Consider the following 18767-nt stretch of genomic DNA (forward strand, 5'->3'; position numbering starts at 1 on the left):
CACCACAGCTCGCACACTGCAGAGATTACCCACACCCAGCCACCACAGCTCACACACTGCAGAGATTACCCACACCCAGCCACCACAGCTCACACACTGCACAGATGATTACCCACACCCAGCCACCACAGCTCGCACACTGCACAGATGATTACCCACACCCAGCCACCACAGCTCGCACACTGCACAGATTACCCACACCCAGCCACCACAGCTCGCACACTGCACAGATTACCCACACCCAGCCACTACAGCTCGCACACTGCACAGATTACCCACACCCAGCCACCACAGCTCGCACATTGCAGAGATTACCCACACCCAGCCACCACAGCTCGCACACTGCACAGATTACCCACACCCAGCCACCACAGCTCGCACACTGCACAGATTACCCACACCCAGCCACCACAGCTCGCACACTGCAGAGATTACCCACACCCAGCCACCACAGCTCGCACACTGCACAGATTACCCACACCCAGCCACCACAGCTCGCACACTGCACAGATTACCCACACCCAGCCACCACAGCTCGCACACTGCACAGATTACCCACACCCAGCCACCACAGCTCGCACACTGCACAGATTACCCACACCCAGCCACCACAGCTCGCACACTGCACAGATTACCCACACCCAGCCACCACAGCTCGCACACTGCACAGATGATTACCCACACCCAGCCACCACAGCTCGCACACTGCACAGATTACCCACACCCAGCCACCACAGCTCGCACACTGAACAGATTACCCACACCCAGCCACCACAGCTCGCACACTGAACAGATTACCCACACCCAGCCACCACAGCTCGCACACTGCACAGATTACCCACACCCAGCCACCACAGCTCGCACACTGCAGAGATTACCCACACCCAGCCACCACAGCTCGCACACTGCACAGATTACCCACACCCAGCCACCACAGCTCGCACACTGCACAGATTACCCACACCCAGCCACCACAGCTCGCACACTGCAGAGATTACCCACACCCAGCCACCACAGCTCGCACACTGCACAGATTACCCACACCCAGCCACCACAGCTCGCACACTGCACAGATTACCCACACCCAGCCACCACAGCTCGCACACTGCACAGATTACCCACACCCAGCCACCACAGCTCGCACACTGCACAGATTACCCACACCCAGCCACCACAGCTCGCACACTGCACAGATTACCCACACCCAGCCACCACAGCTCGCACACTGCACAGATTACCCACACCCAGCCACCACAGCTCGCACACTGCACAGATTACCCACACCCAGCCACCACAGCTCGCACACTGCACAGATTACCCACACCCAGCCACCACAGCTCACACACTGCACAGATGATTACCCACACCCAGCCACCACAGCTCACACACTGCAGAGATTACCCACACCCAGCCACCACAGCTCACACACTGCAGAGATTACCCACACCCAGCCACCACAGCTCGCACACTGCAGAGATTACCCACACCCAGCCACCACAGCTCGCACACTGCAGAGATTACCCACACCCAGCCACCACAGCTCACACACTGCACAGATGATTACCCACACCCAGCCACCACAGCTCACACACTGCACAGATGATTACCCACACCCAGCCACCACAGCTCACACACTGCACAGATGATTACCCACACCCAGCCACCACAGCTCGCACACTGCACAGATTACCCACACCCAGCCACCAGAGCTCGCACACTGCACAGATTACCCACACCCAGCCACCACAGCTCGCACACTGCAGAGATTATTACCCACACCCAGCCACCACAGCTCGCACACTGCAGAGATTATTACCCACACCCAGCCACCACAGCTCACACACTGCAGAGATTACCCACACCCAGCCACCACAGCTCGCACACTGCAGAGATTACCCACACCCAGCCACCACAGCTCACACACTGCAGAGATTACTGCTCACAGGGGTGTGGCTCACTGACCTACACCCAGTCACCACATCTCTCACACTGCAGAGATTACTGCTCACAGGGATGTGGCTCACTGACCTACACACAGTCACCAGAGCTCACACACTGCAGAGATTACTGCTCACAGGGATGTGGCTCACTGACCTACACCCAGTCACCACAGCTCACACACTGCAGAGATTACAGCTCACAGGGATGTTGCTCACTGACCTACACCCAGTCACCACAGCTCACACACTGCAGAGATTACTGCTCACAGGGATGTGGCTCACTGACCTACACGCAGTCACCACAGCTCACACACTGCAGAGATTACTGCTCACAGGAATGTGGCTCACTGACCTACACCCAGTCACCACAGCTCACACACTGCAGAGATTACTGCTCACAGGAATGTGGCTCACTGACCTACACCCAGTCACCACAGCTCACACACTGCAGAGATTACTGCTCACAGGAATGTGGCTCACTGACCTACACCGTCACCACAGCGCTTAACACTGCAGATATTACTGCTCACAGGGGTGTGGCTCACTGACCTACACCCAGTCACCACAGCTCTCACACTGCAGAGATTACTGCTCACAGGGATGTGGCTCACTGACCTACACACAGTCACCACAGCTCACACACTGCAGAGATTACTGCTCACAGGGATGTGGCTCACTGACCTACACCCAGTCACCACAGCTCACACACTGCAGAGATTACAGCTCACAGGTGGAGTTTTGCATCACATTCTACCAGAGAGTTTAAAATCCTGGGTTTGGCCACTCCTTGTAGAAGGTGGGGGTAGCCATTATTTATTGCAGCACAAACTCTGAAGTGTGTTATTAGACCAAAGCAACATGGCTTCTATCACGCTGATGTATTTCATTGTCTGTGAAAGCTTGGATTCTTGGTATTCCATTGTCCTTGTCGACTTCCGCACTTGTATTGACTCTCGAAAGATAAGATGGTTTCAAACTTGCATTACTTGTACCACACATTTTGTCTCAAGAACTTTATTCATAAGTCAATACACCCAAGTAGCCGACTCCTAATCACTCCTTTACTAATGCACCCATTGTTCGTGACCTGCAGATGGGGCCAGAGGTGGGACCAGGTGAGGACTGACAACGTTTATTCTAGGAGACGTGTATTTTTCTGGCACATATTTCAATGGCACAAGACCACGATGCAGCGGCCCCAACTTCTCCCCTCCCACACATTCTCAAGCATATGTAGTAGACATTGGGCCTCATTCTGAGTATGGTGGTAGTCATGGCGCTATTTGCGCCATGACTACCTCCCATACCGACTCCGACCTGGTTCAATGGGGACTTACCGGTGTAGTCCGACCTTTGCGGGACCGGTAAATCCCCATTGAAAAAGGCAATTCCCATTTGAGCCCCCGTAGGGCTCAATGGGAATGGGGAGGGAGCTAATAACGGTACCGCAATTTGCGGTACCGTTATTTGCTCCCTGGTCCCTTTGCGGCTCCCGCTAAGGTACCTCGGAATAGGGCGCAAAGGGTTTAAAGGCACCGGTGCCGGTAATCCCTTTGCGCTGAACTCGGAATGAGGCCCATTGTTGCCATTACTTTCCTTGTATGCAACAGGTGTTTCAGTTATGTTTGTGGCCTCTTAGAGCCCAGACCCAGGAATCTGTCCCACATAACACAGTAAAATGATTTCGCAGAATTGTATAATTAGTGAAATGGGAAAGCTGGATTTTGAGACCCGGTTTCATCATGTCCCACTTTGCCATATCACAGCATGCAACATCGCCTCTCATCACATCTTTAGTTATAGACCAATCTAAAGAGGTTAGGAAGGTAGAGAATTCCTTGGTAGAGCCAAGTCACTTTCCGGATTCTCAAACTTTGGGTGGCTTCTCCACATGTTGCTGTAATACGCATACTGTATTTAAAATATTTGCGCTGTGAAAACTAGCCCTTTTTTCTCCCCTTTCAGGATTCACAAACTTAGGTGGCTTCTCACTGGTTCTAAAGTTGAGCATTTCTGAGCTCTTTAACCCTCAGTCTGTCCTATTGCACAACTTGATTGTTGCTCGCTATCTTGTCTGCCTACTCTCGCCAGTGTCTCCCCCTCTCCCACCTACTCTATGGTGCTCTCTCTCGCCTATTATTTCTAACTGCTTCTCTAGCGACTATCCTGCTCTCCTCACTAAATCTGGTAGCAAGAAGTTTAAAAAGGACATCCTGGTCTCCAACCCAGGCCTTCCTATCGCTGACACCTACACCAGTGCCTCCTCCAAGGAAACTCATCGACATCCTCTTTGTCGTGCCTTCACCTGATTTATGGACCTTCATATGGTCTCTGTGCTCTCTCCTTTCTCCTCTTCTCCCATTAATGGTGGCACCCGTTGGGACATCCTCTTGGCTTCCTTCCACTCGTCTAAGGTCATCATTAATGTTTACTCTAATGAGACCGTCTTGGTCCAAGGCCCTCAGGCCAACCTTCTCCTCTTTTGATAGACGCTTCCTGCGCCTCATCAACTTCCTTTCTACTCCTGCTGCCCCCCCCCTCCCCTCGGCTATCTTGCCTTCCCCCTCCCTCTTCGCCCTCTCTCGGGCTCCTTCTACACCCCCGCAGGGCGTACCTCTGATCTGTACCCCTCCCCGGAAGTCCTTCAAGGATGGCAACCTGCTCCACATTGCCACTCTTAACTCTCGCTCTGCAGTCAAACATTATCTGCCGCCCTCTTGAAGAACTTGACCTTGATGTCCTCTGTCTCACTGAGACATGGTTCACGGCAAGCTCTGTCACCAGCTTTCCCACGCTCCTACCTAACGGCTACAAGATCCTCTCTGTGCCCATTCCCAACAGATCTGGCAGGGGTGTAGCCCTGGATATTCTGTCTCTCTCTGTCTCTCTCTGTCTCTGTCTCTCTCTGTCTCTCTCTGTCTGTCTCTCTCTCTGTCTCTCTCTCTCTCTCTCTCTCTCATTTATTTATATATATATATATATATATATATATATATATATATATATATATATATTCCCGTACTGTGGCTAGTGTTTTTCCCTTACCTAGTGAGTCCCTCAGCAGCTTTGCTGGATTTCTGTTTTTTTTTTCTCCCTCCACCTGGTAAGTGTGTGAACCTTTTTCCCACTCTTACATGTGTTTTGCTATGTGTATTTCAACTGTTTGTGTGATCTTGGGCTCTGGAGCCACAGCACTCCATGAGCCCAACGTTTTGTGTGTTACACAGCACCTTCAGTGCAGTGACACAGGGTTGTCTCATGTAGTCATTTAAACTGCAGACCCAGTACACCCCATCTTACATGGAGTGCTGGAAAGAGTTCATTCCTACTCCTTTTTGTCTGTACCTCTTGGAGCTTTGTTTCGCTCACTAAGACTTGGCTGGTGGCAGTGGTACCTACCCTATCTTTTCTACTGCGATTATGTTATATAAACGTGGTACTGTTTTAGGCTATTGTATTAGGTTTGCCTTCTTTGTTCGCTGACCTTTGGAGGGCTTCTGTCCAGAAGCCCTACTTTGGCGTCTGGGTGTCTCGGTGGGCTGAATGTGAGGGAGGGGTGTAGTCACCCCCTGCACAGGGTCTCCTTGGAGACCCAAGTCGCACTTTGTCTTGATTGGCTGAGGAGGTTGTCTGGGCCAGACAACCCCCCTGCTGAGTGATTGACAGCCAGGCTGTGTGAATGGGGGATTTTGGCATAAAAGACAGGACTCCTGGGCTGGAAGTCGGCGTCGCCACTGGAACTGCAGGGAACCGAAGAGAAGCGGAGAAGAAGACGGCTGCTGCTGCAACTCCCGAGTCCCGGTGAAGCCCTGCTGCAGTCCTATCTATCCTTCAACGACAAGAGAAGATCCAGTCCAGAGCCTTATTCCCTTGAGCCTGGTGGGATCAACTAGCTCACCTTCTACAGCCAGAGGATCCTCTTCTTGGTCGAAATCGCTGCACACAGCTGTAGTGGTCCGGATAGCCATTAGTAAATGTGGTAAAAAGTAACCACTGCCTCCAGCCATTAATTGTGTTAAGGGTAACATAAAACATTGGAATCTAGACAAAGGGGCTACTTAGTAATCCCTGCAGCACCCTATTGTAAGCTAGTGTGTGCTGGGTCTTGAAAGTTAAAATGTAAGTAAATCAATTTCACTTTACTGCTCTTGGAAACAGTATTTCATCCAAGAGAAAGATATTAAACCTTGGGAAATCTGAAAGACTTCCCTGTGTCAGTGCACTAAAGGTGCTGGGTGTCACAATGCAAAGAGATGCCTATGGAGTTTGTCAGAATCCAAAAACATGAGGAAACAAGAGTTAATAAATCGAAAAATACATAAGAGTGGGCAAAAGGTCTCACTCTCCAGGTCTAAAGAGTCCAGCAAAAGTGCTGGGGGTCTCTAGGTAGAGGGGAATTAGCACATTTTTGAGAATTCTCCCTACAACTGGCATATTCACAAGTGAGTTCACTGTGTTCCAGTAGCCTATTGGGTATGTCTCTCGACTTTGGCCCTGACGGCCCGAGTTTGAATCCCAAAAAATGGAAAATACATTAAAGGGTCCAACAGATTTCACACATCTGGGGAGACTTTTCCTGCAGGATCTCGGACACCTGAAAATTCGGCCCAATGACAAGCGCTCTCTGGTGCTATTCAGGGTGCTATTGCACTCTTTTTGTAATGAACACACTAATCATCAAGAAATTCCCCAGAACATAGGGTAAGCAGTCTTACAGACCCAGGGCACACTCTAAAAAGATATGCTTTACTATTGGCAAGTAGGAGACATACGCTCCTGTGAATTGTGTCCAAGGGAGTATGGTGCAAACATTGCCATCCAGGGTCACAAAATCTGTCATTTTAAATGTATGCATTGCCAGTGGGCAGTCAGCACATGCACCTGCAGTCTAGACTATTCTCCCATACTCACTCACTGCAGTTGCCCATGTATAGAAGCCACCCAGACACCTCTAAAATGCAGTTATACATTTATTTTTTAATAACTGTTTATGGAAAAGATGTAATTTGCTAAAAGAAATTGTATGCAAATACATAAAACATGCTGAAATACACAGAGGCCCAGCAACACTTGTTTTGTTTCAGGCAGGCTACATTCTGAAGGATTCCCATCTTTTTCATTTTGCTGCTCGAGCTTCTGGCATTGATTCCATTAAGATTGCTGGGCAATTTTTAGTTGTGTTTGGCCCATAGATGGCTGCTGTCAGTGGCCTATTATCCTAGATAATGTAAGATGATGGCACAGCCGAGGTATAAGCCTCAGTGAGGAAAAGTTATCCCACTCAGCCCTACAGTGACTGACAGCCAAGTTGAGAGAAGCTGAAGGAAACACTAGACGCACCAAAAAGAGTTTTTATAGCTGCAGTGAAAACTGACCATCCACGCATGTGGAGCCAGACTTCCAAAAGGCGACTGTGCAGAGCTTATTGTAGCTTGTGGTCTCATGCAGAAGGAATGTGACCTCACAGTTCTGGCTGGACTACCCCTTTTGTGGAGGGACCAAACCTGATTTGTATCTGGTTATTCCCCTTCTGTAATGGCTTGGCAGGCTAAAGAACGATGTTTTGGAGGGTTGCCCAGAGCTGCGCCAGAGGTTATGATTAATCACCTTTTTGTTTTGCTGGGAAGTGGAAGTAGGCAGTGTCATGTTGCCATACATGGTGACATACATGGTGACTGGGACAGAGGCATCTGCTTACAGGTTTATCAGCTTTGCCATATTTCTTTACACTGTCATGAAATTATACAAACTTGTGCCTCAGCACACGTGGGCACATGTCATCTTCTTTAGCATGACGAGGAAGACTTCCTAACTTTCTAGTACCTGAATTGTATCTGTCACTGCTCTTCAATAATTCTCCATGGCCACTGCTTGTGACTTTGTCCTCCATGAAACTTTACATTTCTTCTGCACAGCCAGCGCAGTCCCAAGCTACCTTCACTGTGGATGTGTCTCAAGAGCTGCAACTGCCCTGTCGTCTTCCCTGCCAACACTCTCTTCACCTCTCTGTCGAACCACGCGTTTGCGGTTTCCTTTGCATACACATATGCCCCTTTCTATTTAGGAGATGATGGTGCAATCTTTGTTTTGAGAAACTTAGACTCCTATATGTATAATGGACAAAGCCAATACTACCAAGTCCCAGAATCCAAAGAAAAAAGCAGGCCTCCCCTGGCATCTTCCGAATGGCATGCAGCACGTTGCCATGTGTGCATGTATTCCTACACCTTGAATTCCCCTTTAGCTTCCTTTTCAGCAGGAAAAGGAGCTGTGGGAGCTCCTTCAATGCCATATTTCTCTATATTCTGTGCTGTGGCAGGGAAGGGGGAGCACAGGATTCTAGCCTGCAGCCTGTACACACCACTAACGCATGTTTTGTTCTTTATGTAGGTGACTCTTATATGACTGTATGCATGCATGGATTTTTGGAGAGGTACGCAGCATGCAGAAATGCAGGTATGTATCTTTTCACTGGGCCCTGAACGATGTTAAATTGTCCCTTCCAGAGACCGCTTGATGTTCGACTTCTTTTGTTAAGGAGACTTAAGTAATAAGTGTGCAAACATTTCTTTGATAGCCAGGCATAATGCAGTCGTTTTAAAAAATGGATCAGAAGAGTTTGCTAATTAAAGGTTTCTTGATAAGCAAACCTATTTAATTTAATGTCACCTGAAGTTATTTGTACCCAAGATATAAAATGAGCAATGATACACAGGTGTAAAGTGCTATATAAATCAATCAATCAAGTAGGCCATTATGGAGACAAGTATCTGTTAACGTTAGCTGCATGAATGCACATACATTTCCCCCAGGCATGATACCAAGCATCTTAAGCAATCTTGGGTCCTCCCTCTCCTTAAGAAGCAAACACTGGACCCGGCCATACCCACAAATTACAGGCCAATCACCACGGTGCCATTTCTACTAAAAATATTGGATAGAGTGGCTTAACCTACAGATCCAAAAATTCCTGGAGATACACCAACTTCTAGGCACCCGGCAATCAGGTTTCAGACTACAGCACGGTACCGAAACAGCACTTGATCTTAAAACCCAGGTCGACGAGCTTAGAGACCAGGGAAAAACTGCCTTGCTCCTCCTACTGGATCTCTCAGCAGCGTTTGACCTGGTGGATCACAAAGTGCTCTGTACTCACCTTGAATCAGCTGCACATTTCTCCTCACATGCTATATCATGGATCAAAGTGAAAGAACTATGAGGGTCTTCTCTACTTCGGCAGCCGCAGACCGCGTTCCCATTAAATGTGTGTACCCCAGGGATCATGCGTCTCCCCGTACCATGTATAACATTTTCACTAAGCCCCTGTTTGATGATCTGGACCTTCTAGGTGTCACCTAAGTTAACTATGCAGATGACGCCCAGATTCTCATCCCACTTTCTGGGGATTATAAACGGGATTTGGCCTTGGTGAATAGGATATACCTCATCCAGGCATGGATGGCACGACAGTCTATGCCTGAATGATGACAAAACGGATCTCATCATACTGGGGGCTGCACTGAACATTAAGAAACTGAACCAAGACTACTCATCCTTTGTCATAGACGGCCATACAATTAAAGTAGCCAAGGAGGTAAACACTAGGTTTGTACCTCGACTCCTGCCTTACCCTGGCAAAGCAAGTAAACGCGATGCATCTGCCACTTCCTACACTTGCAAGCTGATCAGATCAGCAAAACCATATCTCTCCACTATAAGTTGCACCACTTTGGCAAAAGCACTTGTGCTATCCAAACTGGATTACTGCAACGCTCTCTACTTGGGGTCCAAAAAAAATATTGTATTTGTATTTATTTATTTATAACGCGCAAACCATCAGGCCCAGGGGCATCAGGGCGCAATTTGTACAGGGTTGCAAAAAGGAAACATACAGGCAGGAGAATGCAATACGAAATTAAAACAATACGAATATAATAAAAATCTTATTAATTACATATATTACATAGGTTACAATGCATCTGGGAGTAACAGGATATAACCTGGGTGAACAAAAAGGTTGGCATGGGTAGCAGCCGGGCAGAGAAGTAGGACAGAGGAAGTCGGGCGGATCTTATTATTGGTTGAAGAGCCAAGATTTGGTTTTAGTCTTGAAGGTGTTGAAGGAATCTTCGGCTCTGATGGTAGCAGGGAGGGTGTTCCATAGTTTAGAGGCTAGGACAGGGAAACTAGTGCCTCCCGCTTTCTGAAGCTTAAACCTGGGGATAGTTAGGCAATGGGTCTGAGCAGTTCTTAGTGGTCGGCCAGTGGAGTGGCGCGAAAGCCGACTGCAGAGATAGAGCGGGGCCTTGTGGGCTAGGCATTTGTGCGTGAGGGCCAGAGTTTTTAGGGCAATTCTCTGCTTCACGGGTAACCACTTTAGGCTGGTTCTGGCTACTGAGATGTGATGGTTGCGGGGGAAGTTCAAGGCCGCTCGAATGGCATTATTCTGTGTGGTTTGAAGTTTGGACAGGTTCTCTTGGCTAGTGCCTAAGTAAAGGGCACTGCAGTAATCAATTTTTGCCATGATCAGTGTTCTGGCTAGTGTGACACTGTTAGGGGTGGTGAGAAACGGTCGGCAGGCTGAAATAAGTTTGCACGTGTAGGCAGAGGCAGACCTGACTGCATTTGTTTGTCTTGTTAGGGATAGGGTGGAGTCCAGGTAGAAGCCGAGTGTTTTAGTGTCTTTCGAGACTCGTATGGTATTGCCGTCTATGGTGAATGACTGATAGGACGGCTCAAGTTTGCTCAGGCGTTGTGAGGTACCCAAGATAAGGAGCTCCGTTTTATCGTCGTTCAGAAATAGCTGGTGCTGGGCCATCCAAGCTTGGATGACCAGGTAGACGTTGTTGAGGGCCTTAGTGTCAGCTTGATAATCACCTGAGATAGGAATGAGTATCTGGGTGTCGTCCGCATAGTTGGTGTAGGAGACACCCAGATAATCAAGCACATCAAAGAGTGGTTTCGTAAAGATATTGTAAAGTGTAGGTGACACGCAAGAACCCTGGGGTACGCCGCAATGAATAGGAGAAGGATCCGCTGCTGCGGAGGGTGCAAAGACCCTCATGGATCTGTTGCTCAAAAAGGATTTGATCCAGGCCGCAGCTGATGGTGAGAAGTTGGCAGCAGAGAGGAGGTGCCTGCAAAGGATCTGGTGGTTAACCAAGTCAAATGCGGCGGAGAGGTCGAGAAGTAGTAGCATAGCTAATTTGCCCTGGTCCTTCAGTACTTCGATCTGGGTTTTTAGGTCTAATAGAGCTGTTTCGGTCCCGTGTCCGGGCCGAAATCCAGATTGGCGTAGACCCAACAGATTGTTTGATTCAAGGTAATTTTGGATCTGCAGGTAAGCTGCGCGGTCCAATATTTTAAGCAAAAAAGGGACTGTAGTAATAGGTCGGAAGTTCGTGGGTATGCTTGGGTCAAGAGAGGGTTTTTTTAGAAGCGGGATCACCCACGCGTCCTTAAGGTTGTCCGGGACAGTACTAGTTTTAAAGGAGGAGTTAATGAAGGCTGTAATGAATGGGGCTAAGTCGTGGGCAGAATCCTTGATGATGGGAGCTGGGCACGTGTCACCTTGGCAGTTGGATGGTTTGATCCTCCGGATGATGTTTTCTACCTCAGTAACCGTGAGCGGTGAGAAGGTGTAGGGTTTGGTATTAGCCATTTTAGGAGGGGTGGGCCTGGTAGGGGAACGGGATCGGTTGTCGCGCTTAAGGCTGTCCTGTTTATCTTTAATTTTAGATTGAAGCACAGCAATTTTGTTTAGTAGGGCTGCTTGGATGTTGGTACACCATTTGCTGTCTTTCGTGCATGTATCTGGGGGGGAGACTGGGGTTTCTAGCTCTTTTAAGATTCGAAAGAGTTCCTTGGAATTTGAATCTGCTTGCAAGATACGATTGTTGAGCGATTCTTTTTTAGCAGTGATGATGGCATCTTTATAAATAAGGGAGGCGAGAAGGAAACCATCTTTGTGCTCATCGGACGGGTAGCTTTTCCAGCTTTTCCGCACAACGTTTAGCTTTTCGGAGGATTCTAAGCTGTGGAGTGAACCAAGAGTTGAGGTGTGCCCGCCGTTTAGCCTTCCTCAGTTTGATGGGTGCTATGGAGTCAATAGCTGTGAGCATCGTTTGGTTGTAGGTGTCAGCGAGGGAGGTAGGATCAGAACATGAGTTAGTGGCCGCATTGAGGGAGGGGAGTAACAGTGGGAGGAGTTGATCTTTAGTTATGTTTTTTTTATTGCGGGTGGGGAGTGCTGGTGCCATTGGTGTTGGGGCTCGTGGGGAAGCGTCAATGTTGAACGTTATGATGTGATGGTCGGACCATAAGCAAGGGGAGTTGTTGAGGATCTGGATGTTGCAGTTAGAGCCGACTAACCAATCAATGGTCCTGCCTTTGATATGGGTCGGTTCTTGGATGTACAAGGTGAGGCCAAGGTCAGTGAGCGCATTCTCCAGATCCGTTGCTACAGGATCTTTCGGGTCGCCGCGACCTAGATTAAGGTCGCCAAGGATGATTGATTGTGAGTTGTTTTTGGTTTTGTCTAGAAGGAGAGAGGAAATTTCACTGACAAAGGTGGGTGCCGGCCCTGGAGGCCTGTAAATGAGGTGAAGGGTAGCCGTTTGGTTAGGTGTTAGTGATAATTTGATGGACAGCAGTTCAGCTGAATCAAGTTTGGAGTCGGATACCACTCTTAGGTCGAGGGAGTTTTTGTGGATGAAGGCCACGCCGCCACCTCTAGTTTGAGCAGAAGAGCGGTCGCAGCGCGTGATGCCATAGTCAGGCGGTAGGGCCAGTGCTAGAGAGGGGCCCGATGCGGCATGTAGCCAAGTTTCGGATATGGCAATGAAGTCAAGGTCTGCAGTGGTAATAAGGTCGGCTATTTCGAGCACGTGTGCTGTAAGGGATCTGGCGTTGATAAGGGCACCCTTAAGCACAGGCAATTTAACCTCTGTGGTCTTAGTTTTGTCAGTGGAGGTGGGCGAGGGTGGGCAGGGTGGTGTGTGTGGGGCTGGCTTAATGGTGTTAGACCGGGACGGGCGAATACGGAATCTAGTGCCTAGTCTCTTATTCCTGAGAATGAGGGGGCAAGGTTGGTTCGGAGTAGGTTTCGTGGCAAAATGTTCAAGCCCAAGGTATTGGTTGATCTGGATACTAGGGTGGTGGGCGCCTGTGTTAGTTGCTAAGGGGCTCGCTATATGGGTCATGGTCGTGGTGGGTGAGGCTGGGTTGTATCGGTTGGGGCAGGCAGAGTAATTAACCTCAAGGGTAGGGGTGGTTGCCTTAGGTCGTTGAGTGATAAGGGCAGCGTGTGCGGCTAGGATGTAGTGCAGTAGAAGGTGAACACTGACGTGCATGATGGTGGTGCTAGTTGTCTGAGTAGGGTACCTATGATCTTGTTGACAGGGCTAGATTGGTTCTGAGAGGGACAAGTATGCTGGTGGCAGTAAAGGTGACCTTAGGGCACACACTATTAGCACAACACAATTTGCAATGGTCTGAAAGCGACCTTAGGGCACAGCACAATTTGCAATGGTCAGAAAGCGACCTTAGGGCACAACACAATTTGCAATGGTCAGAAAGCGACCTTAGGGCACAACACAATTTGCAATGGTCAGAAAGCGACCTTAGGGCACAACACAATTTGCAATGGTCAGAAAGCGACCTTAGGGCACAGCACAATTTGCAATGGTCAGAAAGCGACCTTAGGGCACAACACAATTTGCAATGGTCAGAAAGCGACCTTAGGGCACAACACAATTTGCAATGGTCAGAAAGCGACCTTAGGGCACAACGTAGTTTGAGTGCAGGGCTGTCAGCAGCCTGGATGTGAGCCGATTAGGGTCAAGGACACCTTGAGCCGATATGCAGCGTGCGTGGGTTTGACTAGCCAGTAAGGTTAAATAGTTTGCAGTTAGTGTAGTAACCGCCCAAGTGGGTAGAACTACAGTTAGGTAATTGAGGGCTGGGAGCGAGCGAGACCATCAGCGTAGCGTGATATGTGAGCCCTGCGTGTGGTTTAGTATACAAAGTTAGAAAGCTACCGGCGAACAGGCAAGACATGCAGGCGCAATGCAAGTAATATAGGTAAGTTCAAGATAACCTTAAGGGAGTCTAGAAGGGACAGTACCCTGTAGGGAGCGGCCTAGCGCAGATCATGAAGCATACATAACAGGCTAGCAACAACATAGCAGAGTCTAGCGAAGTCGAGGACGGAGTCAGGATGTTATTGATGCATCTTGCGGCTCACAGCGCGCAGGACAAGTTCGGGAATATTGTGTTTAAAGCCCGTAAGGTGGGCGGTGGAGTCGTAGAAGCCTTACCCCAGGGGACAGAGTTCAGGGCCTGGGCCTCGGACGCCTCCGGACAGGCTCCAGACAGGCAGAGGTCCTTGTGTCGATGGTCCTTTGGGAGTGGGCCGGCGCTCGCCTGCCGGCGTGTGATTGGCCTGTTAAAGGCAGGGTAAGCCAATCGCGGCGGCCGAAGCGGTCATGTGGACGCAGATGAGTTCGATAGGGTGCTGGCGGCCATCTTGGATAGGGGAACCCTCGTGGATTCCAATGGTGGCCAAGTGAGAGTGGCTAGAAAGTGGCAATGAACTCCAAGTTGGAGCCTGGGAGCATTTTTTACTTGCTCAGCCAAAAATATAGTGAAGGAAAATCAAAATCCAAATATTGCAAAACAATGCCCTTAGAGCAGCCTTGGGAATACCCAAAAGAGAACACACATCAACGGTTAGAAGACAATCCAACTGGCCCTCCACTTCTGACCAAATCAAGCTGAAAACTGCTTCCTTCACATTCAAATGCCTCAATAACCTAGCACCAAGCTACCTGAAAGATAGGTTCAAAAGAAGAGTCATAGCCAGACCCACCAGAGAAGCCTATTTAAACTGCCTATCAGTCCCCCTCCCCCATTCAAAATGACAACGACCAGAGGGAATAGTTTCCCGGTCAAAGTGGCCCAATTGTGGAACTCCCTACCGACTACTCTAAGGACTGACCAGTCTTACCCACACTTTAGATTAAACATGATCAAGTGACTCAAAGAAAATAACCGATAAGTTCTAGCTAGATCAGTCACCTGATCTACAACCAAACTGAACTCCGCTTTTCTACTGCACACCTTTTATTTGTAAATATATCTGTACTTCTTGCTGTATTGACTTTAACATATTTAACTTGTACCATGCAACCTTGTGACTATGTAACCCTGTAACTGTAACTTGTAAGCTTAAAGTATTCTTGTTCTCGTGCCCTGATATCTTCGTGTCTGGGGCGCGCTACAAATCAATAAACAAACAAATGGATATGATAAAAAGGATTTGAAAACAGTTTTAAGTTCAAGTGTCTGTGCAGCTGGGTGCAGTCTGTTTTGCACGGGGCAGTGTCCCGTATATTGCTTGACCCATCATTTGCTCTGTAAGGAGAATTTTCTATAAATCAAAACGTTCATGATGTAAAAGGAAACTCGTACCATGCCTGCCACCCACACCATACTATGTACTTAGTCTTAGGCTAATTGTCAGCTTAAGGTGGATAAGATGGCATTTGCCTGTCAGTAACAATTCTTTTCAATATACAATTAAATCCTCTTTCGAGGGGAGGCTGGGCTGCTGAAGGTCCTCGGGCCCCCGAGCCAGGTAGGCCCAAGCACAGCAGGGGTCGCAATTAAGATTTTTTGCCTAGGAGCAAAAAAACTGCTCCTGGGTATTGGGCATCACCCTTTAGGCAGGAGCTGTCTGGGGAACCAAGAGCTAATATATAGTGCCTGAGATGCATACTCTAAACGTTGTGTCCATTATATATTATCCAACATTGTTTAAACATCTTAGTTGTGTCCCTTATTCTATTTTATACACCTTCCCAAACATACCCAGTTAACATTACATAGTTATGTTTATATGGCATCATTTGTCTGGGGAGTCGCAAGTAGCTGGTTTCCAGGCTTCCCTTGGCTATAACCAGGAGCTAAATCGCTCCCAGCTCATGGCATTTTCGAACCCGGCACTGCATTCCCAGCCTTGTGCACTGATGAAAGCAGTATTTATCCACATTGGGGAGGGGGGGTTTGGGGGCGGGTCGAGGTGTGGCACTCCAGTGGTGACTCAGCCTGGGGCACTGCCTCCATGGACAGGGTGAAGGCTATTCAGAGGCACACCGACCTGGCATGAAATGTGGGCAGCTACTTGCAGATTGTGCTTTCATTCCCGTCCTCCAGTTTGGTGAGCTCTCGCCCGCAGGTGCCAATATATATTGTAATCATAGAGCAAAGCAAGCTCTGTTTAACTACAATGTGTGGTATTGTGTAGATGTACAGACTGGATGGAAGTATTTAACATCTGGTAAGCTTTGTGAATTCATTATGTAAGAGGAAAGAAAGTAAGACTAAGCAGAGTGGATGGCTAAGCAGGCAGATAACTGGGCAAACTGGATGGAATATTGTAGTTTGTGCCTATCTCATTTTCAGGGTAGCTGGTATAAAGCAACAGGGTTATAAGAGAACATGTTATGAGTGTGGGATTAGCTCATGGACTGAGCACCAGTTGCACAAATGAATGCCACCAGCAGGTCACAGACCTAGGATTGCCATCAATAGCATTTGGCTGTGTGATCATGTACGCTTTCACTAGTGTTCACTCTTCAACAAAATGAAATATAGTTCACACTGAGATTTAGCGATGGCAAAACAGCCGTGACCTGCCATAAATCAGGTAGTGCACAGAAATAAATGACATGCTGCAAGATGCAAAGCATAACACATTTCCCTCCACTAAAGCCATTTAATATTCAGGTTCATGAAGTGGACGGCACATAATCGCACCCTACCAGGACAGATGACCTCATCTTTCGGGGCTTACAAAATGGTCCTGCAGGGTAAGTCCTATAGATAAGGGGTGTTTGGGCCACGTTTACTCCCTAAAAATAGGCAAATGCTCCCAAATTACGATGGGGAGTAAAAAATACTCCCATCAAAAACTAGGGAACACACATAGTACCTCATGCTCCTATTGTCATCCACACAGCTGCATGTATAGGTTTGGACCACACGTGCACTTAGTACCACAGGAAGAAACTACTATTACTACTGCCTGATACGAAGATGTAAACATGTATTTCTTAATGTGCATGAATAAACAGTGCAAAGAAGTATTTATTGCAAAAAGAAAATTCTGTTTTATAGTTAAAACATATTTTTACTCGCTTATAGAATACTCCCATTGGGAATGGGATTTACTTTTTTTACTCAACTTAAAAAAAATGGGGAGTAAAATACTCACACTTCAAAATCTGGAGCACTGTCCGGGGTAGAGCCCGTTATGTCATCTAACTGAGCAAGGAGGAACGAGCGAAACGGGTCCCAGACATCCCATGGTCTTGCAGCCAGAGTAACCATGGTACAGTAGTCCCTTTTAATATCATATCACCAGGTCATTGCATCCAGCCAAGACTCGCAGGTTGGAAGAGCTGGGCTGGAGCGCATCGTCAAAATCATTACCAACATGAGAAGTGTCCTCCCTCTTTTAGGCAAACCTGGTAACCATCCAAACATACAACAGATCAGAGAGCACCTCATGTCCCAGTATAGATGTAAGCGTTCTGGCCAGACAGACCCAGACCAAATCATGCGGGTGAAGGAAGCAGCACTCGGTGAGCACCGAGGACACCTCCCATCCTTAGTGCGGTCAAACAATTGATGCCTAGCTGGGGAGAGGTAAGCCCAATGTTAACGTCTTAAACTAGATCAATTTAAATCTGGTACTGATGAGACAGTTCAGCGTGGTGCGGCAGGGCCTATCACTTACTACAGTACCAAGATCTTCCTCCCACATCCCTTTACATATAGGCACCTTTACGGGGGTACCCTGCTGTGCTAGATGATGTATACAAGACAACACTGTGACTACCAGCTGCACTTGCCAGAAATTGCAATAGCGGTGGTTAGTTCCAATGGAAACGCCGAAGACCAGGAACGAAAGGCAGCGCGCGCTCGTACATACTGGAATAGACGAGAAAGACCATGTCACAACAGGGCCATAAATTGTTCCTGTTACAAAAGACCCATGCGGGTAGAGTACATACATCGAATACCTAGCCCCTCCCAATGCAACACAAAGGCTTCATCATATGAAATCTGTAGAGACTCAATCTTCCAAGCCGAGAGACCAGGTTCATAGGGGCACACTACACAGAACCTGCCCAGTAACCTACACCAAGCATGCACTGTGCACGCACTGGGTCAAAATGACACCCGCCGTGCACCTGACGCGACGAGACCACCCTGCAGAGATTAGGAACGAACCGACATCCTTTCAACCTGAACATGTGAGGAATACATGGCTCCTGGCATCCATAACTGGGCAAAATGCACCAGGGATGCCAAATTTTACAATTCTACTTTAGGTGCTCCAAGGCCGCCCTTATCATAAGGTTGTACCGAGACCACCCAGCTTACCCTGAGTTCTAGGGAACCATGTCAATTTTACGAGCAGCGACCAGACCTCACTGAAAAACCTCACCCTGGGCCACACTGGAACGCTATGAAAGTAAAGCAATAACTGTGGCAAAATCACCATATTGGCTATGGCAATACGACCCAGTTCTGATTAGGAGAGTGTGCACCATCTAGACCCTTACTCTGCAGCACCTGGAGATGGGCATAGTGGTTATCCCTCAAAAGGGAAGCCCAATCCCTACTGATCCAAGGCACTGTACCGATGACTGCTCCCACCTATACTGTCCACTTTCAACGGTTGGGACCGTCTCCTCATTGAAGAGGAATAAAATCGATTTAGACCAATTGGGCTTCATTATAAGTTTGCAGGGCCGGTAA

Source organism: Ambystoma mexicanum, chromosome 6p (genome assembly GCF_040938575.1).
Source record: "Ambystoma mexicanum isolate Mex_15411 chromosome 6p, UKY_AmexF1_1, whole genome shotgun sequence".
Lineage (NCBI taxonomy): Eukaryota > Metazoa > Chordata > Amphibia > Caudata > Ambystomatidae > Ambystoma > Ambystoma mexicanum.